The sequence below is a fragment of the Acomys minous genome (assembly GCF_964271855.1).
Source record: "Acomys minous genome assembly, chromosome: 9".
NCBI lineage: Eukaryota > Metazoa > Chordata > Mammalia > Rodentia > Muridae > Acomys > Acomys minous.
The window spans coordinates 97,907,238-97,932,738 of NC_140490.1; the positions used below are offsets into that span (position 1 = coordinate 97,907,238).

Sequence of the window (25,501 nt, forward strand, 5' to 3'; positions counted from 1 at the left end):
CATAGAGAGAACAAACGAAACTAAGGAGACAGTGGCTGAGATAGACAGACGTCACCTGGCTGATTCTTAGTCTGGCTTGTTTGTTTGTTTTTTCATAAACAGATTTTGAAAAAAAAATTGTGAATATCTTTTTTTGGGAAAAAATTAACGTAAGATGGAAATTCATCCAATATTGTAAGTTCAAATCATAAAACTTGGGATGAAGGTGGATGTGCCGGCATCTGTCACCTGCATGTGACCATGTGACTAAATCGCTCATTTATAGCAGGCACATTATTAGGAGACAAAAAAATAAAATGAGTGCAACCCCTCCATTTGTATAAGCAGACCAGGATGCATAATTGGTACGGCTCAGAATAAATGAAAAAGTCGGCCTTACTAGAGGGCAATTAAGAACTTCAAAGCAGAGGCTGGAGATATGGCTCAGCTGTTAGGAGTGTGTACTTTCCTCACAGGGGTCTGAGTTTGGGAACCAGCACCCACATCGGTAGCTTACAACTACCTGTAGCTCTGGAGAGTCTGATGCCCTCTACTGGCCTTTGGGGGCACTGCACCCACGGGCACAAACCTGCCCAAATTCAGTATTTTCAGGCAATGGTAGTATTGCATTGAACCAAACTTGGGGCCCTTTTAAGTTCTCCAATCACTCAGTGGGAAGCCTTAGCCGGTGAAGGCTCATTAGCCTTGTCCAGGGGCTGATCAATGCCACATCTATGCGGTAGTCTTCCTGTCAGGGTTAGTCATCAATTCACACTGAGAAGGGTCTGAGCACACCTGTGAGGGCTTATCCAGGTTAGGTTGATTTCCATGAGAAGCGTCACCTTGAAGGAAAACAGCAGCATTTCCTGGACTGGGGTCCTCGACTGTGTACAAAGCAAGAAGTGAGCAGAGCGCTAGCACTCAGTGTTTTCTTCGTCCTGATCGTAGAGCCAACAAGATCAGCTACTTCAAGCTCCTGCACCACGGCTCTCTTGCCATGATGGCATGATGGACGGTATTCTCAAACTACAAGCCCAAACAAAACCTTTCTTCCTTCTATTTTTCTTATCAGACTATTTTATTCCAGCAGCAGGAAAAGTGGCCAAGGCATTTCCCCCTTCATCTATACAGCACATGTTCCAGGACTGCAGTGGATCCTTGGAACCATAGGCAGTGGTAAACATGCTGTATATAGAATTCACTTGTATCATACATACATATATACATACACACACACACACACACACACACACACACACACACATACACACACACACATCCCTGTTAAAAGTATTAGTTTTTTACTTAAAGGAAGCACTTTATGGCTTCTCTTCGATACACCCCCCACTTCCAGCGCCATCATTTTTGAGCCTTAAGTCTATTTATCAGGCAAAAATGAAGGTTCTTTGAACACAAGCTCTGACTCTGTGTCAGCAGACTGGATAATGGCATCTGCTACTCAGTGATAGTTGGTGGGTAGCAAGCAGCACTTAAGCTGCGGATACACAGGACAAAATAGTGACTCAGCCCAGGCAGGACAGGGTGAGGCTTCACGGCACCTCGCAAAGTGGAATACTATTTAAAATGTATGAATTATTTACTTCTGGAATTTCCCGTTGAAGATTTTCGGATTTGTGTTGGCCATGGATAACTGATACCTCAGAAAATGAGGCCAGGAATAGGGGCTACTCTATTGCATGTGCTTTTGACTGAAGTTAATCTCGTAGCTTCCGCCATACTTGACCATCTGTCTATGGAACCACTTAATATGGCCTTTTTGTGCCAATAGCCAATCAAATTATAATGTTGTCAATGTTTTTGGTCTCCATTTATATCTCCTATTCCCTTTCCCTAGGGCTGAGCTGGGTGATGCTGAGTGTTTAGTATACACTCATTAACACGCTTAGCGTTTGATTCTGAAGTAAGATGAGGGTAGGAGGAGGATGCTGATGGAGACAGGTCTGCAGTGGAGAAAGGATGCTGATGGAGACAGGTCTGCAGTGGAGAAAGGATGCTGATGGAGACAGGTCTGCAGTGGAGGAGGATGCTGATGGAGACAGGTCTGCAGTGGAGGAGGATGCTGATGGAGACTGGTCTGCAGTGGAGAAAGGATGCTGATGGAGACAGGTCTGCAGTGGAGGAAGGATGCTGATGGAGACTGGTCTGCAGTGGAGGAGGATGCTGATGGAGACTGGTCTGCAGTGGAGAAAGGATGCTGATGGAGACAGGTCTGCAGTGGAGGAGGATGCTGATGGAGACTGGTCTGCAGTGGAGGAAGGATGCTGATGGAGACAGGTCTGCAGTGGAGGAGGATGCTGATGGAGACAGGTCTGCAGTGGAGGAGGATGCTGATGGAGACTGGTCTGCAGTGGAGAAAGGATGCTGATGGAGACAGGTCTGCAGTGGAGGAAGGATGCTGATGGAGACTGGTCTGCAGTGGAGGAAGGATGCTGATGGAGACAGGTCTGCAGTGGAGGAGGATGCTGATGGAGACAGGTCTGCAGTGGAGAAAGGATGCTGATGGAGACAGGTCTGCAGTGGAGGAAGGATGCTGATGGAGACTGGTCTGCAGTGGAGGAAGGATGCTGATGGAGACTGGTCTGCAGTGGAGGAGGATGCTGATGGAGACAGGTCTGCAGTGGAGGATGCTGCTGATGGAGACAGGTCTGCAGTGGAGGAAGGATGCTGTGAGAAACAAATTCTCATAAATGAACTTTCAAAGCACGTAGTTATTTTCTATTTTAGAGATGACAAAATGAGTCTCAGGGGGGTTAAGGAGCCTAAGGGTCACGCATGGATTAAATTTAACTCTGAAGCTAACTCTGTCACTAAATTTAACTCTGTTGCTAAACCTGACCTGTCCCCCAACTTACTGCAAACTATGTGATTCATAAAATCTGATGATAAGAAGAAGTTGTTCTAAAAATTGGTCAGCATGAGGTTTTTTTTAAATCTTCATAATTATTTTGGAGATAGGTGCAATCACTTATGAACACAGAACATAGAATATAGTTGAGACTTTTAGTATTTCAGTGTTCATAAACATCTTGTCTAAACTCCAGAGTTAAGTCAAATCGGTGGCAATTTATTAAGTAATTAATAGGTATAAACACAATGCTAGATGCTGTAAGTCAGTGGTTCTCAACTTTCCTAATGCTGTGACCCTTTAATACAGTTCCTCATGTTGTGGTGACCCCCAACCACAAAATTATTTTCATTGCTACTTCATAACTGTAATTTTGCTGGTGTTATAAATCTAATGAAAATATCTGTGTTTTCTGGTGGTCTTACGTGACCCCTTTGAAAGGGTCATTCGACTCCAAAGGGGTCACAACACACAGGTTGAGAACCACTCACTGCTCTAGGGGCCACAATATAAACAGAAAGATGTCCCTTAAAAAGACGGGCAAGACAAGCATTCAAGTAGACAGAGAGACCAAGGTATGGCATGTCTACAGAGACATCCGCAGAAAGTATGTCTGTCCAGAAAGATCAGGGCAGATGTCCAGAGGATGGTGGCATATTGGGTTGGCAGGGCAGGGTCCCAGGGGACTGAAGATGGTAGTCATGAGACCGGTGAGGAGATCGGAGATCGAAGACTGATAAAACGAGGTGAGGTCAGCTCATGTGGGAGACAGTGGTGTATTGAGCTTAGGCAGGTCAAGAGCATGTGTCAGAGATCCTCAAAAGCACATTTCCTCATCAAAATTAAGAACCCCTATTATGCAGAGATTACTAATATGTAAGCGAGAGATTCTTTTAAGGGGACTGGGGAGATGACACACTTTTGAAATCACCATCTCTCCATCCAGCCCCAGGATATTTGTCTATAGCTCCAGTTGGCTCCCATGGGCGCCGGTTCTCCTTGACTCCCTGGCAACAGCCTGAGAGGAAAGCCATGCTTGCTTAAGAAGGCTTGTGTTAAAGGTCAGCACTTATCTGGTTCCTTCTGGACTATTCCATCCTTCCTGGGCAGCTACACAGTTCAAGACCTTCGAGTTAAAAAAAAAAATCCCCTACAGGGGATAGAAAAGCTAATTGACCTTCCTCTGAGTCAACCAGCCATGGAATTCTTGATCCCTTGGGTATCCAAACCAGCTTAAGAAACTGGACAAGAAACAGCTTCTTAAGACCCCAGGGGTCCTTAGGGAAGATGCTTGACTGCAGGGCTCTCTCCTTGGTTTCCTGTGGCACTCCCTATAACCAGAAGCTGTGGCATCATTCACCATACAGAACAGAGAGAGAGAGAGAGAGAGAGAGAGAGAGAGAGAGAGAGAGAGAGAGAGAGAGAGAGAGATGATTCCCCATTCTAGCCCAAAGTAATGGAGACGATGTTTAGTTTGTGTAATGCTCATGCCTCTGAAATCACCTCTCCACCTAGGAAGGCGTGTGGAGCCCTGTAATCATACTGTAATTTGGACCTTGCCTAATCGAATGCATTCTGCATCTGGGAACCACAGGGCAATGAAGGAAGCAGAGTGAATTCTCTGCTCCTCTCGACAACAGAAAGGCAGTACATCCAGGAAAAGCGGCACACCCCGGGGGATGCAGCTCATCCGGGAAAATGGACGATGTCTGAGAAAATCATTACCTCTGGGAATGCAGTACATCCAGGAAACGCGGTACACCTAGGAGAGCATCGCCTCCCGGAAAGTCAGTACATCTGGGAAATGAGGTACAACCAGGAAACACAGAACACCCAGGAAAGCCACTGTACCCGGGGAAAGCATTTCCGATCCACTCAACCCTTCAATCTGCAGTGCAGGCTGCATAGCTATTTCACAAGGCAAGGAGGGACAGGCTTGCTCACTTGCAGAGAGGATGGGACACAGGCTTCGGGGAGCCGAGCAGACTTAGACTAAAATTCTCTCTTCTGCCCATTAACTCTGCTATGTAAGCTCTTAGTAGCAGCCCCCCCTCCTCCCTCCTTCCTCCTCCTCCCTCCCCTCAACTCCTTTTCTCCCTTCCTTCTCCTCCTGCTTTTAATTACATGTTAATGACGTGCGTATGTATGTATGTATGTGTGTGGGCACACACATGCCATGTGGTGGTGGTCAGGGGACAACTTGTGCAGTTAATTCCCTCCCACCACATCAGTCCCTGGCTGTCAGGCTCGGCGGTGGCCGCCTCTGTCTGCTGAGCCACCTTGCTTGACTGGTTGCAACCTTCTGGAACCACACTTTGCTTACTCGTGAAGATAGGAAAGTCTATACTTTGATGAGTTTATGATTAGAGTCACATGGATAACATACGCAAGCCCAGGGTTGTACTCAATCATTTTTAAAAATTTATTGTTATGTCTAGAAAACGATTCCTTCCATTTCCTTTGCAGGGAGCCGTAAAAGACATGTTTAAAGCACGGCTAGCTGGCGGGCCTGGCAGCAATGACTCCAGAAATTCCAGCTATTGGATGGATTTGGGGCGGGGCTAGAGAAATGTTTTATAGCTGCATTTACATACTGGCTTTACATCATCTACATTTGTTTTTGTAGGTACCTCATCAAGGAAGGTGATGGATAATAAAATGTTCAAGGTTCTTTATAGCGGTTCCCTGAACCTTACAAACAAACCTAGGGTACCATTTGCAGCTCCATGAGCCAGCAAACTGACAGTTCTATTATCTCCCAAAAGCTTGGTGCCATCCCCACACGGAAAGGTTTTCCTCATTCACCTTATTCAGCTGTTTCTTCTGCCTCATCCTTTGTGGGAGCCCAGGCTACTCCCTCTCGAAGGCCCTCAGAAACGCCTCTTTTCAGCTGGAGGCTGAGGAATCTATGGCAGGGGAGTTGCAAGCACTGTTAGATTGTTTACATCAGAGACTTCTGCTCATTTCCCATTGGTGAGAGTAAAGGGCCCGCAAGGAGCCCAAGGCGTGTCCATCCCTTGGAAGGGTCTCCAGACACAAGTGCCGTTTGTGGTCAAAGAAAGTACAGCTTAGCTAGTTTCACTGGTCAGGTCAAGGGCAGAACAAACAGGGTTAACTGGGAGCCAGCAGCCTGGGTTTTTGAGAGATGGCCTCCCATGGTAGCCCAGGTTTTAACCTGGAACTCATTACATAGGCTTGGCTGGTCTTGAACTCATGGCCGTGCAGCAGTGTGGGATTACATATGTTAGTGGCCACACCTGGCTCCAAACCCTCCTTCAAGGGGTCAGTGGTCACGGGAGGAAGAAGAATGAGGTGTTAGGGGAAGGCCTGAGCACTCCCCCTGCAGCCAACAGCAGAGCCACAGAGGCCTCACACCCACAGTAAAGATGTCTCCTACACACACCTGTTCCAAAGCGAAGATGCTTCACCATCACGGGGGAAGAGGACGCACTCAGTCCTGATGTGAGGTGATGAGCTGGGGAGGGTTGGTAGCAGGGAGGGGGGCTCCCCTTCTCTGAGGAACAGCGGAGGGGGGAGGGGAGGTGGAAGAGGGAGGGTGGGGCTGGGAGGAGAGGAAGGAGGGGCCTATGGTTGGGATAGAAAGTGAATAAAACAAAACAAAACAAACAAAGATGTCTTCCCACACATCTGTTCACATTGAACACCCCCCTTTGACTCCAGACAGATGGGTGACGCGGATCTACTTAAGGGTCTTTAGGTAACGTCTCCTCCTACGATCCTAAGGCCTCTTAGTCCATGGTACCCGTGGTAGACATCAGGGGCACACTCCCCGCTCCCTACTTTGGGTGCAGCGCATCCTCACACTGCTGCGGTGGGTGCGTGCTCCCTCTGCAGCTCAGCTGCGCCTTTGCTGGAGACTTATTCTCAGCCTGGGGGGAGCGTCTACCCCCCAGGGACTCTGGGGAGATTGTGTTCTTCCCCCTCTCAGAGGTGGCCTGCAGCAGAGACCCACTGATGCAGAACATAAAGCCGGGCCACCCTCGGTCCATTTTCCAGGACCTATGGGAGCAGCTAAAGTCGCACTTCTCTTCTTGCTTACATCGCTCTCTCCCTTGAGATTACCCCTGTCCCCATATTCTAGCCCCGGGAAACCTGGTCTATGACAGAACCCAGGGAGGAAGTTCTCTTAATTGTGTCCCTCCATTCTTGGAGGACACGGGGAAACAGCTGGCCTTTCTCGGCAAGCACTGCATCACTGGAAGACTCCTCACCCCCCCACACACCTGAGTTCTGTTCTCCAGCTGAGCAACTATAATTCCATTAAATCGTGGCTTACGGTTTAATTCTTGACATCCTCAGTTCTGTCCAGGACACCTGAATGAAGTCACTGAGCAAGAACGGAGCACTGAAAGGATTGTCACGCCACTAGCCATAAGGAAGAGGGAGGGTTGGCCATTTCAAACTGCTTTCCTGTGTTTTTGTTTTATCACAAGTCTGTGGGAGGAAAACTTATTTATTATTTTCTGTGAGGAGTCATGAGTAAACACTGCTTAAACAGCTTCCTAAGTCCACGGAGCAAGCTTAGCGTAAAAGAAACACAGCAAAGAAGAAAACGACAGACCCTGGGCTGGCTCTAAGCGTTCACTTCTATCCTGCTGCCTAACCCTGAACAGATCTCTTTATGATGTCTCAGTGAAGAACTGGTTTTGGCTGACATTTAGGAATGCCCCAGATGATGTTTTGAACACTCAAGACTCTATTTCTTCTCTTAAAAAAAAAAAAAAAAGGAGGTCAGGGAAGGAGGCTGCTTGGGATTGGTGCATTGGTGGGCATCTTCCCCACCCTGAGAGACTTCGCTCCACTGGCTATGGTCCTTGCTTTCTTGGTTCAACAGTGAGAAGGAAGAAGATCTGTTCCCATCCCGCCCCAACACACCTAAGGAAGCTTTCCCATCATTTTATAAAGTATCTCTCTTCAGGTCCCACTGGCCAGGCAAATGGCAACATCTGGGGGCCAAGAAAGTGCAAGCAAGTGTTCCTCTTAAATGCGTATGCCTAAGGTCTTCTTCTCAGTCTGGAAAGATCTACTGAGCATTAACTGTGTTCCCGTCACTCTTCAGGGCATTAAAAGACGACTAAAAGCAGGGATATGTGCGGGTTATAATAATCATGAGGGGTGGAGCCCGAGAGAAGGTTCAGCCATTAAGAGACCTTGATGTCTTAAATCCAGCAGGATATGGTATTTTAAATTTTGTTCAAAGTTCAGAGGATGTGGGCTCAGTTCCCAGCACCTGTGTTGGGGGGGGGGGCTCACGGCTGCCTGTAACTCCAGCTCTAGGGGATCTGACACCTTCTTCTGATCTCCACGGGCACCCGTACTCACATGTATACACATGAATGAAAGTCACTGAAAAGAACCACAATGGGCCTGAGGCATAGCCTTGATGGAGTCTAGCGACCCTTCTGGTAAATGTGCACCTTTCATCAACCTCCCGCCTAACTTGTCAAAGAGTAGTGAGGTGCTATGGTCTAAGGCAAAAGAAAACGATCTAGAAGGGTGAAACATTTAAAACTGATACATTGTGAAAACATATATATATATATATATATATATATATATATATATATATATATATATATATATCCTATTAATCTGTTTAGTTGTTCCTCGCTTGTTTCTGAAGAGGAAAAAATACGTTTCTTTCCATCATAATAAAAACAAGGGCAAAAATCACTAAACGGACGATGAGAAGAGAGGGCTTAGGTTGAAAGGATATGGTAAGTCTCACTTCGTGGCCATGTAAAGTGAGAGGAGGGATTACAGGACCCATCACCATGACTGCCCAGGAGGAAAGCTGGGGCAGTTCCGAGGGAGAGATGTGTTCTCTCATTAGCATGGAACTCAGGGACATCAACCCATAAAACATGTAGTGCATAATAGTAGTTTTGCATCAAGTGAGAATATTTATTTGTTGTATCAATCCTGGAAAAGTCCAGGATCAAAAATTTAAATACCGTATCTTGCTGGATTTAAGACATCATTAATAATAGATATGCCATTATATTATGTATGACGATGATACAGAAATCTCTTCCAATAAATCATGATGACTTCTTATAAGCTCTAAGTAGCATTTTAACTTAAAAGATGCTAAAATCAAAAAAAAAAGTGTACACATGATATATGGTTACCCTTCCGTGATTACATTTCCTCAGGGAAATAAAGCGACATATTATAGAATGGAAGCTCTCCTGTGACACAAGGACCCATGGATTTTAGCACTCTGATTTCCTGACCCTTCTCAGTGTTCCTTCTATCAGCTGCTAAGCCACCCCCTCTCATGCAGTGTCATGGCAGACTCTTTTACAGTGGTGTGCCCACATCTTTGTGGATTTGGGTTTGGAAGCCAAAAGATTCAACTATTGTTTCAAGTGAAATGACTGTTTCTTCTGAATCATCTTATACAGTGGAAAGAAAAAAAAAATGATTGGGGGGTTTGATATTGGCCCAAGTTACCAAATAATAAGAAATGGTTAAACAACAACAATGACAACAACAACAATGACAATAACAACAACAATGTGCTTTTCTTAGACTGGCTCTCATGTAGCCTGGGCTGGCCACAGATTTGCTTTGAGACCAAAGCTTGCCTTGACCTGCTGCCCTTTCATGCTTTCTTCAGTTCCCAATCTGGGATTATAGACGAGGACCGCTATGCCTGATGGGTATGGTTGACATTTTAAGGCTCAAAATATCACCGAGGTAGAAAAGGCAACCCGAACTTATAATTGGGAAATCACCAGTGAAAGAAATGGCAAAGTATCAGAAAGGATCGCAAAGGCAACAGTGTGAGGTCGTAGTTGCAATGAGGGCATACAGTGCCCCACTCATTGTCATGATAATGGCTTTTTTAGAATTGCTACACACCAGGCAGGGTCCAATTTTTCACCCTTTGGGGATGGAGAGACGGCTCAGCCATTGAAAGCCCTGGCTGCTCTCCTAGAGGATACAGGTTCGATTCCCAGCACCAATATGGTGGCTCACAACCATCTCTAATTCTAGTCCCAGTGGACCCAACACCCTTTCCCGGTCTCTGCGGGTACTGCATGCACACGGTGCACAGGCATACATACAGACAAAACATCTATACAATAAAATAAAAATAAAGGCTAAAATAGTTTTAGTTTTAACACCTTTCTGAGCATGTACATGTTGGGATCGACAGTAAAAGCTGATCTGGGGATGCAGCTAAGTGTTAGTGAGGAGAGAAATTTGGAAATATGGGCTCTGAATAGTCACGAAGACCTGACCGTTCAAGCCTTCCTCTCTCTTATCAGGACTGTTTTAATATTTCTAAGTCTTTCCATGCTAAAGTAAGAATCCCAAACATCGTACCCCAAACTCTGCAAAGTTCTCTCCCCAAAACAATCATGTTCTTCTCTTGAAGGAGCGATCCCCACTGCACTCTCCATGAGCGCGGTTTCTCCCTGGCGCTCATGCGCAGTGGACTCTTTTAACCTTTGTCTTAGCTACTCCTCTTGTTTCTGTGGTTTAAAAAACAAAAAACAAAAAACCCTTAATGAAATCAGCTTGCAGGTTTATTTCAGCCCATGGTTTTATGGTACAGTCAGTTTATCATGAAGGAGAAGTCATAAGAGCAGGAGCTTGAGGCAGCGGCATCCAGAGTCAGGAAACAGAAGGATGCCTGCGTGTGCTTGGCCCCTGGTCTCCTTTTGGCTCAGACCTGGATCCCATCCTAGAGCATGGTACTGCCCACAGTGGGTGATTAAGACAGTCTCATGGCGTGCCCAGAGCTCCGTTTCCCAGGTGATTCTGGACTTCATTGAGGTAACAACTGAGATCTTGATATCACTTCCCGGTTACAGTTTTGGGTCTGATTGAAATATCCCTTTCATATGTTGACAACCCAGTGGAGCAAGTTCAGTGGTACGGTTTTAAGGAAGTCATCAGACCTTGAGGCCTCGGATACCGTTCCTGGACGGGTCCATCAATGAGTTTATCATTTGACGTGCTATTGGGAGGCAATGGAAATTGAAGTGGGGGTACCAAATTGGAAAGGTGTAGCTCCCGGAGAGGATGCCCTTAGGGACCTGTCTTGTTTCAGGTTCACCTCTCTCTCTCTCTCTCTCTCTCTCTCTCTCTCTCTCTCTCTCTCTCTCTCTCTCTGTGCTTTCTAGCGCTCAGGCAAGCTCTTTTCCTCTGCTCTGCCTCCTCCCCGTGGCATCCTCACAATCCAGCCATCTGATTCCCAATCACAAGCTCTAAACTCGTGAGGTAGAATGAGGTTTTGCTCCTTTAAGTAGGTTATCTCCAGCTAATGCTACTGCCCCATCTCTTCTCAGAGGCTGCCTCTAGGAGACATGGTGGCCTGAATTGTGTCAAGTCTCACCCTTGTCTGCTTTGGTGTCACTGATGTATTGAGCAACATGGACCCCTTACTCCTCTGAGACACTCATATCCTAAACTTCTGGGACCCCACACTTCCTTGGTCCTTCTCTTGTTGGATGATGTGGTTTCCTTTCTAGAATGTTCAATTTCTTCTGTATTTAGTCTCCTGCTCATCTTCTCCTCCCCCCTCCCTGAGTGGCCTCATCCTCTCCCATGGTTTCAGGTAGACCAACCAAGAACAGATGACTCTCAAAAACTCCAAACTCCTTTCTAACTACCAACTGTGTCTAATCACACAGAAGTCCCATAGGCCATCTCTGTGTTCACATCAACATGTGAGAAGCTGAGCTGATCGCCTGCCTCTCAAACTGATGATTCCTGTATTTTTTTTTTTTAATGAATGGCACTGTCATTCACTCATTCTAGAAATATTCTGCCCCTCCCCCACCATGGCATCCACAGTGACATCATCGCAATGTTCCTAAACCTCTGCTGATGACCTGACTAGTTCTCACCACTACCATGGCTCTCCCTTCCACTGTCTTTCACCAAAATCATTACAAAGGGTTCCAAACTGTTCTGAATACTATCTTGCTCCTCCTTAACCAGTCCCGCAAAGTGACTGTTTCTGCAGTTCAAACATAAGGAAATTGCCCCCACTGCCGGCAGCTCTTTGTCATTCAAATCAGACTCCTAGACATAGTAAAGTTAGCCAGTGAAAGGAACGTCGTTCTGCAACTAGATCTTCCACCAATTTCATTTCTTGTCCTGGCTCTGCCTTCTAGACCTGGCTCCGCCTTCTAGACCTGGCTCCACCTTTTAAACCTGGCTCCACTTTCTAGACCTGGCTCTGCCTTCCAGACCTGGCTCCACTTTCTAGACCTGGCTCTGCCTTCCAGACATGGCTCTGCCTTCTAGACCTGGCTCAGCCTTCAAGACCTGGTTCCGCCTTCTAGACCTGGCTCTGCCTTCAAGACCCTGACTCTGCCTTCTAGACCTGGCTCCGCCTTCTAGACCTGGCTCCGCCTTCAAGACCGCCTTCAAGACCTGGCACCACCATCAGGACCTAGCTCCACCTTCAGGAGCTGGTTCCAATTTTGAGATCTGGCTCATCATCATATTCACTTTGATGCTACAGCTCCTTAAAAATGCTGCTTGTGCTTCATCTCACACCTCAGACGGCCACTCTCCTTTCAACTTCTTCACACCCCTGTTGTCTCATCTGGGAAACTGCTTAAAGGTTTCACCATTTCCTAGTGGTAGTGCTGTCCAGCCTTTGGGAGGCACTTACCAAGCATAGTAGAGCACATTTCCAGGTGGTCCTGGAGTGGTCAGCTTTGAGACTTGACCCCTATTCTAGAAAGAACTGGCTGTCAAAGCCTTTGAGCATTAAACAATGTGAGTATAGTAAGATTAACTAAGAAAGTGAAATCTGGGTTAGCATCCTTAGTGATGTCATTTCCAGACTGTACAACCTTGGTGAAGTCGATTGACCTCTCTGCTTTTAAGTTCTTTTCAGATAATCAGATCTCCCAAGGGTTGCACAAGGACTAACGAGATCATGAATAAAAAGCCCGAGGTGGCACATGCCTTTGATCCCAGCACTAGGGAGGCAGAGACAGGCGGATGTCTGTGAGTTTGAGGCCAGTCTGATCTACGGAGCGAGTTCCAGGATCTCCAGGACTGTTAAACAGAGAAACCCTGTCTCGAAAAACTGAAGAACAAACAAAGAAAAACAAAACCAACCAACCAACAACAAAGGAAAGAAAAGCCCTTAGCTGCATGCCGGTAGATGCCCGACAGAGGGCGCTGTAGCCTTCTTTGCAACTCACCCCGCCCCTGGGGAATGCAGCCTGATGAGCATCTGCTAAGAATAGAATTCCCTTGGCTTTTGTTTCCAGCTCAGGGAATATCACATTTGCTTGCTTCTTGGTTATGTCTGCCGTTGTTTCCTTTAAGGTGTCTTTTTATGATAAAAAAAAAATTTTTTTTTTAAATTTTTGTTTTTTGTTTTTTAACTTAACATTTCTACTACTCCCGGTGTCTTCTCACAGCATTTGATCATGCTTAGTCCAGGAGGCAGATGGGGGAGCTTCTGCTTTTCTGGGTTGCTTTTGGGATGACAGGCTGTTACTAGGGTTTCTTGGTTGATACCAAGTAATCTAGCTATAAGCTGAAGAAGAGGAAGAAGAAAAAGAAGAAGAAGAAGAAGAAGAAGAAGAAGAAGAAGAAGAAGAAGAAGAAGAAGAAGAAGAAGAAGAAAGCAAAGAAGCCCTTGGGGAAAAAAAACTGTGTATAGTATGTGGTTGGAGGTGGGAAGTGAGATGTTTCTTCTGGACTGAAGCTAACAAAAATAAATCTAAAACATGGATGCAACAGGAAAAATGGTTCTAATGGAAAAACTTCCCAGAGACGGAAACCATCAGAAGGTCCTGACCTGGGTCATTCCTGTTGTCCTTGTGAGGGTGTGGGTGGTGCTCTGTGCCTCTCTCTTCCTCCTTTGATTCTTCTAATTCTTGAGGGCCTTAGGAGATGGAGCTGACTCATCATTTGGATTCAGGCGGGAGGGGTTGGCCCAGGCCGCTCTGCCTCAGACCTCTGGGCCAGATTAATAGCGTTAATGGAAAGTGTTCCAACTGAATGAGCGAGCCGGGCTCTGGCGAGGTCACTTTCCATTGGGGACTGCCAAGATTGATGTCACTGGGAACTTGCATTTGATTTCTCCCTTTTATTTTGTACTTTGGGGCGGGGCGCCGTGCAGAGGTTAAGAGACAAGGCTTCTCTGTGTAGCTCTGGCTGTCCTGGAACTTGCTCTGTAGACCAGGCTGGCCTTGAACTCAGAGATCTGCCTGCCTCTGCCTCCCGAGTGCTGGAAAATTTTGTACTTTTTTTTTTTAAAGGTACAGAATGTCTTCTTTTGCCAGAGCTCATCTGTCATCATTCATTCAAGATGGAGCATATTTTTTTTCACCAACTATACTATATTACCCAATTTCACTTTTGAAGATTATTTGTATGCCCAAGCTCATGCTAAGGAGTCAGCAGGTACCCACTGTGGTTCATCGGCACTGCGTTAAGATGAGGTAGGATAACCAAGGACGTTCAGCTGCCGTGCTGTGGCCACCGTCAAACTGAACAAGGGGTGTGAAAGTCACTTGCGTAGAGTCCTGCAAGGAGGGTGGTTCTTAGGAGCTCTCAGACAAGTGGGAGCTGAGCTGAACGGCCTGAGAAGACAGCATGGGTGAAGTGAGCTGTGAGGAAGAGGGTAAGCACAGCTGGGAGTTAACAAGAACATTCCAGAAGGGAAGGGCCTGGGATGACAAAAACAGTAAAGAGAGCAAGTAATAATGTATAAGGATGTCTGGTGGGGCATCCTGAACTCTCCCTCCCAGGTATAGTGATAACCTTGCTACAAACGTGGATTACAAGCTTTTCTCAAAGTTTATCTCCTTGGTAAAGGTGTGATGCTTTCTCAAGATCACCTCAGGCACCTTGCCTACAGCATCTCTGTTCTAACTCAGGTCTAAGGGCCAATGGAGCACCAACTGTAAGGGTGACCCTGGGGGCCAATAGGATATCCACGGTAAGGGTGACCCTGGGGCCAAAGGGACACCTGCTGTATGAATGACCCTAGGCTGCCCCTTTGTACTTACAACACTTGGCTCTCATGTGAGAGTGTATTTCCTTGCTGTGATGTCTCTGGTAAAATGGCTGGCTGATGCTCGCATTCTTAGGCTTCCCTTGACCTCTTCCCCTGCCACACCCCTAAACCCGTTCCAACGGTCTCTGGAGCATCCACGTGACCACGAGGCTTATTGTCTCCTGAGTGGATGGAGAAACGCACAGCTGAAACTTTAGGACTGGGCAGCCATCTGGCAGGTCTATTATCTGAATTAAATAGACGGCAGGCAGAGGGTTTAGAAACTCCCCAGTTCCCCATCTGGTGTGTGTGTGTGTGGAAATATCTGAGTCCTGCATCAAGAACCTCAGAGCCCGATTTGCCACTAGGACGGACTGTCCTCTGGACCTGCGCCGGACACTGATGAGATCAGCGCCACAGGTGTGGTGGCTCATTTGGCTCTCGAGATGGAACGGGTGGGGACAGGAGGTGGGGGAGGCTGAAATGTAGCCGTAGAAGCATCGAGCCCTCTGTGTTGTGGCATGTATCAAAGTATCAGGAGATGCCAAGTGTGAGCGTTCTGTCGGAATAGAAGTCACAGGGTAAGAGCACCAAGAATTCGTCTCTGTATTATTAGAGATATCTCCACAGAGGGGGCACATGAGAAGATTCACATCACCAATTAAAAACTCTGATATGTGGCTTAACCCAGCCATTTTTGAACGTGACACTCAAGCATTGGGAGGAGCCAAACATTGTAAGTCCAGTTCTTTGCGTATGGTAGAGGTTAGCACCTCTCTGGAGGTGAAGGGTCTGGGAACATGGTCTGTTCTCTATTTAATCCATCTTAACTGTGGGATGAGCGGCTCCCAACTTTGTTGCACACAGGAATGTCTTGGTTGTGGGGGTGGGCTAGGTAGAGCTGATATTAGATCCTGAGACCTTTGTGATATGTAGCGGCAGGTGGCTTTATTTCATAATCAAAGACTCTATAGTTTATGACCACATGGCATAGACACCCATGTTTTCAGACCCCCCCCATCAGCGCAGGGCTGCCTGATGGGCCCAGCAGCACTGTCCTCCCTGTGCCTCTCCCGTGCCTTCCTTGATCTTATTTTCTCCCTGTTAGCTCTGCTCCAGCCCAGTGATATCCTGGACACACTTCTACTTCAGAGCCCAGGCCACCCTTCTACTGGACGCCGCCCCTCTGCCCCCCCATCCTCCTAGGCTTTTGCTCAAATACCTCCTTTCCAATGTGATGGGTGGGTAGGCTTCGGTTTGGCTGAACTTAGAGCAGCCTGGGAGATATATCTCTGGACAAGTTTGTGTGGGCTTTAACTGAGGAAGGAGGACCCACCCTGAATGTAGGTGGCACCACCACATAGATTTTGGGTCTCTAGCTTAATAATAAGGAGAAAATGGTGTGTGGGAGGGTGGGGGAGGGGGAAGGCCAGCTGATTGCCAGCATTCATTCATCTCTCTGCTTCTTGTCTGTGACCGCGATGTGACTGCTCTGAGATGTTCTTGCCTTTGTCCCTTCACCAGTGTCCTTAAACTATGGGTCAAAACAAACCCAACCTTCCTTCAATGGCTTCTTGTCCGATATTTGGGTACAACAAGGAGACAGTAACCACCACACCTCCGTGGGTTACCACATTAGAACTGCAGCCCTTCCTTATCTTATTTGTCCATCTCATATATGTCTGATATGTATCTATATGCTATTATATCTAGTTTGGATGTGTACCTATTTCCACCTATCCTACAAGGTTTTTAAAATTGTAGTGAAATGCAGGTCACATTTATCACTTTTAACAGTTATACGGTACACAGCTCAGTGAAATCAAGCAGATTCACAACAATGGACGATGGTTACTACCCTTCTCCAAACCTCATTTCATTTTGCATAGTGGGAACTCTGCACTGTGGGCAAATATTAATAATTTATATTCACTCATATATTAGTAAAGCCTCGTTACTCCTCAACCAGTAATTTTCTCAAATAACCATACACGGAGACTATGACTTATTATTAAGCCATAGGCACTATGCTGGGCAGATTCTGAGCTATTCTAATCCTGCTACCCTTAAGACCCACATAAAAGCCAATCATGTGCCAATCTGATGACTTCAGGGCAACTTCTCCATCAGTCTGTCCTCATGGCTGTATGCTCATTGTCCATCCTGCCCCATGGAGACTCCTTTCTTTACGGCTTCCTCTCCTCCTGCCACCTCTTCTGCCTCTCTCCTCATCCTCGTGGACCCTTGATCCTAAGCCCAGAAACCTAAAGCCCCACCTATCTCTCTTCTGTCCAGTCATAGGCCTCAGCATCTTTATTAGCCAATCAGGGATAACTGGAGAACATTCCTTACATCACACATCACATGGGCCCAGGAGATGGTTCAGCGTTCATAACAATGCCCACCGTGGGGCAGTAACCAGATCTCTGGGCACCGAAACCAACATCTGAAAACACAGTGCAGGAGACCCTCCTCCAACACTGCACCTATACAACGGTAACTTTTCCCTCTTCCCCCAACCCCCGGAAGATTTTGTTCTATGCACTTTACTGCCTCTGAGAATTTGACTATTCCTGTTAAATGGAACCATTCAATATTTGCCTTCTGGGGACTGGTTTATCTCATTTGACATACTGTCCTTAAGATTTCACTCATATTGGTAAGACTATCTTTTAAAAAATTATTTTTTTTATTCACTTTACATCCTGACTGCAGTCTCCTCCCTTCTCTTCTCCCAATCCCACCCTCCCACCTTCTTCCACCTTTTCTCTCTCCCCTTCTCCTCAGAAAAGGGGAGCTCTCCCCACACTCAAGAACCACCCTACCCCACCACTTCAAGTCGCACCAGGACTAAGCCCATCCTCTTCCATTGAGGCCTGACAAGGCAGCCCAGCTAGGGGAAAGTGATCCAGAAGCAGGCAACAGAGTCCATGTCAGAGACAGGCCCCACTCCACTTGCTAGGGGACCCACATGAAGACCAAGGTGCCCATCAGCTACGTACGTGTAGGAGGCCTAGGTCTGCTCATGCTTTGATTGGTACTTCAGACTCTGCAAGGCCTAGGCTAGTTGACCTTATTGGCCTTCTTGGGGAGTTCTTGACCTCTCCAGCAACCTCTATGCTTTCCTCAACTCTTCAACAAGACTTCCAGAGCTCTACCTAATGTTTGGCTGTGGGTCTCTGCATCTGTTTCTATTAGCTGCTGAATGAAGTCTCTCAGAGGACAGTTATGCTAGGCTCCTGTCTGCAAGCCCAGCAGAGGATCATTAATAGTGTCAGGGGTTGGCTGCCTCCCATGGGGTGGGTCTCAGGTCAATCATTTTTACCACGCTGCACAAAACTCAAGTCCAAGTGGATCAAAGACCTCAACATGAAGCCAGGTGTGCTAAATCTATTAGAAGAGAAAGTGGGGAAGAGCCTTGAACTCATTGGCACAGGAGACAACTTCCTGAACAGAACACTAACAGCTCAGGCTCTAAGATCAATAATTAATAAATGGGACCTCATGAAACTGAAAAGCTTATTCAAGGCAAAGGACACTGTAAATAGGACAAAGGGAGCAGCCTATGGGATGGAAAAATATATTTTACCAACTCCACATCTGATAGAAGTCTAATATCTAAAATAAATAAAGAACTTAAGAAACTTAATCTAAATAAAAATGGGGTACAGATCTAAACAGAGAATTCTCAACAGAGGAATATCAAATGTCCAAGCTGCACTTAAAGAAATGCTCAATGTCCTTAGTCATCAGGGAAATGCAAATCAAAATGACTCTGAGATTCCACCTTACACCTATCAGATGGCTTAGATCAAAAACTCAGAGACAGCACATGCTGGTGAGGATGTGGAGAAAGGGGAACATTCCTCCATTGCTGGTGGGAGTGCAAACGTATACAACCACTTTGGGAATCAACCTGGTACGTTCTCAGAAACCTGGGAATAGTTCTAACTCAAGACCCAGCTATACCATCCTGGTCATAAATCCAAAAGATGCTCCACCACACAACAAGGACATTTGCTCAACTGTGTTCATAGCAGTTTTATTTGTAATAGCCAGAATCTGGAAACAACCCAGATGTCCCTCAACGGAAGAATGGACAGACTGTCCCTTTTATTTTTATTGGCTGAATAACACTATCATATGCATGCACAAAACTTCTCTCATCTGTTCATCCCTTGAAGGACTGTGATGCTCTCGCCCTTTGGCGGTTGTGAGCAATGCTGCTGTAAGCACAGGCACACGCGCATCTCCTCAAGACCCAGCTTGATCATCTGGGTGCATACTCAGAAGTGGAATGCTCAGACATGTGGACACTCTGGTTTTGGCTTTTGAGGAGCTGCCATTTTGTTCTCTATGTCAGGGTAACGTTTCGTGTTCTGACTGAGCACTTGCTAATCTATTTCTTCATCATCAGTCACCCTAATGGTTGTGATGTGATGGTTTTAGTTTGTTCTCCTTCCCCCTGATGGTTAGTGGGAGTGGATACATTTTTTCTGTACTTGTGTGTATTTGCATATCTTTTCTGAAGAAATGTCTAGGCCCTTTGCTTATTTTTAGTGTGTGTGTGTGTGTGTGTGTGTGTGTGTGTGTGTGTGTGTGTGTGGTGCTAGACATTAAACCTAGGATCATGTGATGCCAGGCAAGTCTTCTGCCACCAAGCCACAGACCCAGCCTTTGCCCATTTTTAAAGTGAGGCCGTGCCGTGATTTTAATGTTTTAAGCTGTAGGAGTTCTTTATGTATTCTGTATCTGGAAAATTTTTTAAATTAATTAATTGGTTAATTAACTCAACATGTGAGATATTCTCACTGTGTAGCTTTGGCTGGCTCAAACTCAAGATTTCCCTGTCCCCCCCCCCCCCCAAAAAAAAGATTTCCCTGTCTTCCTATCTTGGGTTTGGGGATTATGGGTATGAACCAACATATCTATATCCCTCACCTGGTATAGTTTCAATAAGGTGTTATTGGGCTGGGGGTGCAGCTCAGGTGGTAGAGGGCTTGCCTAGCACGCAAGAGGCCCTGGTTCAATCTTGAGTATCTATAAACCAGGAGTAGCTCACACGCTTGTAACCCTAGCACTTGGGAAGGGCAGGAGGATCAGAAGTTCACGATCATCCTCGGCTACATGAAACCCTGTCCTAAATGATTTAAAAAACAAGGCGGTGTTGCTTGTAATTGTCTCTCATATAATATTATCAACTGATTAAAATTATAACTATTTCTTCAGTTTCTTCACTGCTGCAAGCCTGGAATCTAGCACTGTGAAAGGCCCAGGTGGACACTATTGAATGGATGAGCGTGGGAACTATAGGACATATTAGGACTGTAAGGCAAAGCAACCCCCTTTCTCCCCAACTTGCTTTTTTGGCCATAGTGTTTCACTGCAGCAATAGAAACCCTAACTAAGACAGTTTGGTGCCAGGATTGTGGGGTGTTACTGTAATAGGCCTGACCGTGTTTGCTGGGAGGGCTTTGGAACTCTGGGCTAGGAGAGTCACTGAGTGTTGAGAGCTCAGTGGGATGTTCTGCAGGAGCTTGGAAGAAAAAAAACGGTGAGAGCGATGCAGAAGATGGAGGCTTGGCTTATGAGTTTTCCGAGGGAAACCTAAAGGTATGGGGGCTAGTCTTATGTCAACATGACACAAGCTAGAGTTATTTTGAAAGCAGGGAACCTCAGTTGAGAAAATGCCTCCACAAGACCCAGCTGTATAGGGCATTTTCTTAGTTAGTGATTGATAGGGAAGAGCTCAGCCCATTGTGCATGGTGCCATCCCTGGGCTGGTGGTCCTGCGTCCTATAAGACAGCTGGCTGAGCAAGCCAGGGGGAGCAAGCCAGTAAGCGGTACCCCTCCATGGCCTCTGCCTCAGTTCCTGTCTCCAGGTTCCTGCACTCGTGAGTTCCTGCCCTGACTTCCTTCGGCGATGAACAGTGATATGAACACGTAAGGCAAACAAAACCTTTTATCCCAAACTTGCTTTTTGGTCATGGTGTTTCCTTGCAGCAATGGAAACCTTAAGACAATGGGTGATTTTGTTTTATTTTCAATGTGAAAATAGCTTTCTTTGGTCAAGTAGGCCATTGCAAAGAAAAGCACGGGTAAAGAACAAAAGACACTTGGTGGCACTTAGTGTAAGTGAGGGTACACATGCTTTCTTGTCACAGTCCCATGCCTGGGAGAATCAGGAACAGAAGCTGATAGCAGCAGGCTATAAGATTAAAAAGACCATGCGGCAGCAGTGTTTACAATTGCCCCAAGGTGGAAATAAGTCAAACGTCTGTTAAGAGTAGAGGGAGGTGACTCAGGTGTGTTCAAATGGTCAAATTCTCTACAGCAATGAAAGTCAACCAGGCCTGTGTCAGGCTCCAACAGCTAAGGTACCTTGTAAGATGTTCAATAAGAGACCATATATATATATATCTCATATATTTTATATGTTATATATATATTATATATATAATATAATATAATATATAACATATATTATATATATTATATATATAATAAAGATGTACTCATGAAAGCTATATACAGACAACACTCAGTGATATTGCCTGAACATGCATAATTAGCGTATTTTTAAAGAGTGAGGCCATGAACGCTGTGACTTTGTCTATAGTTGGGGCCCTGGAGCATGGACTTGGGGAGAAGTTAGATGGGGTTCTTTCCCTTTGGCTTCAGACTTTATGCACACCCCAACCCCTTTGTCAGGTTTTGCGAGCACCAACAGTGAAAAGTCAATCCACTTGCCCCTCACTTCAAGCCCAGGAGATTGCAAAAACAAGCTGACCTGTCAGCCAACAAAGAGTGCTCGGGGTGAATTCTGGGAAGGTCCTAAAGACAGATATGACTGCCTTGATTTGGGATTAGGAAAGTCCATGAATTTTTCCCACACAGCAACGGAGGGAGCCGGTGCCAGAGCCTTGGAGTGGGAAAGGTGCCTCCGAATGGCCAAAGCAGATGGCGCAGCAGCCATGTGTGCTTTCTGTCTTCCTCTTGGCGTCTCCTCTCCAGGCCTCATTCCTCACACTCTCTGACATCTCCACAGACTGTCTTCTGGCCAATGATGTCATCGTTGGGGACTTTTCCCTCAGGCTGTGCCCAGAGATGAGCTAATTTTCTAAACAAGTTTGTGCTGCAGTATACTGAGGCTGGCCAGGTGCCCCAACTCCTGTCTCCTCTAGGGACCAAGAGGACTATGGAGATGTGGTATCGTGTGGCAGAGGAGGATTCTCATGGAACCCATGCCCTTTTCCAGTTGGTGGAAGAGACTTTCAGGGTCTCCCACTAAAGGCACCTTGTTTCTCCTGGCCTCCCTGGGATGGGTCCAACTCCCACTTCGATCCTACTTTTATCGCAGAAGTGACTTTTGAAAAATGGGGAAAGGGTAAAGGTTATAGCAGAGACTCTGATGATTGGGTGGGAAGCACCATCCCAGCTGGTATGGATGTACCCTGTGACTTATGGATGACGTACCCTGTGATGTATGGATGCACCCTGTGACATGGATGCACCCTGTGACATGGATGCACCCTGTGACTTATGGATGACGCACCCTGTGATGTATGGATGCACCCTGTGACATGGATGTGCCCTATGACTTATGGATGATGTACCCTGTGATGTATGGATGCACCCTGTGACATGGATGTGCCCTATGACTTATGGATGATGTACCCTGTGATGTATGGATGCACCCTGTGACATGGATGCACCCTGTGACTTATGGATGACGCACCCTGTGATGTATGGATGCACCCTGTGACATGGATGCACCCTGTGACATGGATGCACCCTGTGACTTATGGATGACGTACCCTGTGATGTATGGATGCACCCTGTGATGTATGGATGCACCCTGTGACATGGATGCACCCTGTGACATGGATGCACCCTGTGACTTATGGATGACGCACCCTGTGATGTATGGATGCACCCTGTGACATGGATGTGCCCTATGACTTATGGATGATGTACCCTGTGATGTATGGATGCACCCTGTGACATGGATGCACCCTGTGACTTATGGATGACGCACCCTGTGATGTATGGATGCACCCTGTGACATGGATGCACCCTGTGACATGGATGCACCCTGTGACTTATGGATGACGTACCCTGTGATGTATGGATGCACCCTGTGATGTATGGATGCACCCTGTGACATGGATGCACCCTGTGACATGGATGCACCCTGTGACTTATGGATGATGTACCCTGTGATGTATGGATGCACCTTGTGACATGGATGCACCCTGTGACTTATGGATGACGCACCCTGTGATGTATGGATGATGTACCCTGTGATGTATGGATGCACCCTGTGACATAGATGCACCCTGTGACTTATGGATGATGCACCCTGTGATGTATGGATGCACCCTGTGATGTATGGATGCACCCTGTGACATGGATGCACCCTGTGAGGAAGCAGCTAGGCAAATGGTCCTGCAATACCCATTCTCAAGTCTCACTTTACAGTCAGAGTCTCGGCATGTTCACTTTGCTCCTTCCTGCTCGTACAGCTCAGGGTAGCAAACCAGGACTCATATTAGGTACTGGTCTCAGACCAGCAAACAACAGCTACGGGTCTGATTAAACCAACTTTGTATAGTCCCTTGGGCTAATAATTCTTATAATTTTAAAGCAATATATATATATATATATATATATATATATATATATATATATATATATACATAGCTTTATATACATCATATGTATATAATAGAAATGAGTGAGCAGTGAAGAGTCTCCATAGACTGCAGTATCTAGCATTTTGCTAATTACAACTTGCCCATTGTTTGACTTGTCTTTAGAGAGAGAAAGCCACCTTCACACACATTTCATCTTGACTCATTTGAACCCCTGGATCTCCAGTTTTTAATGGTCCCGGCAGATTCAGAGGTCATTCTGAGTCTTCTAGAAGCATTCAATGCCCATAATGGGTTTAAAAAAATTATTCTACTTTGTGTACATGTCCGTGGAGGCCAGAAGAGGATGTCAGATCCCTTGGCAGTGGAATCACAGGTGTCTGTAGCTATCCAATGTGGGTGCTGGGATCCGAACCCTGCTAGAGCAGTAATGGGGACACCACCTTTCAGCTGTGATAATAGGGTCTTCCCAGAGAACCTCAGTGGCATCCATGCCTTGGCCAAAGAGAAAAAAAAATAGTCTCTAGCTTCATTTCCCTTATTCTGATTGGTTTCTGGGTTCATGGACAGTGTCCTAGAACTTTCTGGAAGCCTAATCACTTAAATAAAGAATAGTTTGTGAAATTAGTCTATGATGTACACATATACATATATATTTAATTCTCAATGAAGTGCCAACTCAAAGAATGGGACCATTATAAATAAATGATGCCTTTCATCTAAGCTGGAGAGAGACCTTGGTTAGCTTGACTACTACCATGCACTCACATAGTTTTGCACACACACACAGGCACGTGCACCCATGCTCCCAAACATTCCAATGATCCACAAATATGCTACAGTTTGTGACCACTAATGTTACCAAGTGCTTAGATGCATCAGGCATTGCATTAAGAGCCTCACCTACATTTTACTTGTTTAACATTCACCACGCACCTACAAAACGGGCATTAGAATCGTCCATAATTTATGCATAAGAAATCGTCCTTGATCACACTGGTCTAGGGGTGGTGATGTCTGAATTCAAATCCAGATTGCCACCTCTTTTAATCACCATTCTAGAGTCTGTCACGGCCAGGGGCTCAGTGGGACGGAAATGAGGTCTATGGAAAAAATGCAAGGGATGCTGGGAGATTAGGACCCCATCAGACTTTCTGTGTTCTTCTCAGGTGGAGAGCTTGGCATTTGCACCACACACCACAGTGACAGCCTGTACTATGTACTGTTTCTATGGTGCTAACAGGCCTTTCTGATGGTGTCTGTAAGAAGAACCCTGAATGTGTAAAAACTCATAGGAAAGACACTGCACAATGTGTTCTCTAGATGGCCTGTGGAAAATTTGGCATTTTATTTAAGGCACATTCTTTTGTCTTCTAAACTGGTGTAAGCCAGCCTCTGAAGCATTGGTTTCACCACTGTGGGGTTGCACATAATTTTAAATACAATTTCATGCTACAGTAGGCAGTTGCAATGACTCCCACAGTGAGCACACGTGTTTTTCTTTGCTTCATTCAGTTTTGCCTGTTTTTATTCTTACTTTACAGAAATCCTATTTTAGGCACGCTCCTTAAGCCCCCACATTCTACTGGGCTAGAGTAGGAACAAGCATTGCAAATATTTGGTGATTAGTATAAATCGCATTTATCGATGGCTGACTTTTATATTAGTAAGACATAACAAAATAGATCCAGCATTAAAATTACCCAGAGCTTCATATAATCTTGTGCAATTACTCAAATGGCACTTGGAAGCTATATGCATTTCCAGGATGTCATTATTAATATCAGTAACCTGTGGATGTGCAGAGGTGACTGCTAAAGATTTCCACTTGCTAGAGACAATGCAGTTGGTAATAAAATGGTGGGTATTTGCATATTGATTCCCTCAGGAAAGATTAATGAGTACTTCCTTTACTGCAGAGGAAGAAGTTTTTAGTCTAAGGTGATTTAAAGGTTGAGTTGTTTTTTTCCCCAAAACTCATTTTCTGAAGT

At 45.9% G+C, this 25,501-nt stretch overlaps 1 long non-coding RNA gene across 1 annotated transcript in view; it reads right to left on the reverse strand.

The window, feature by feature from the left end:
* Nucleotides 1–25,501, reverse strand: part of LOC311605649 — a 140,892-nt gene that overhangs the window by 38,017 nt on the left and 77,374 nt on the right. The window lies entirely within an intron of this gene.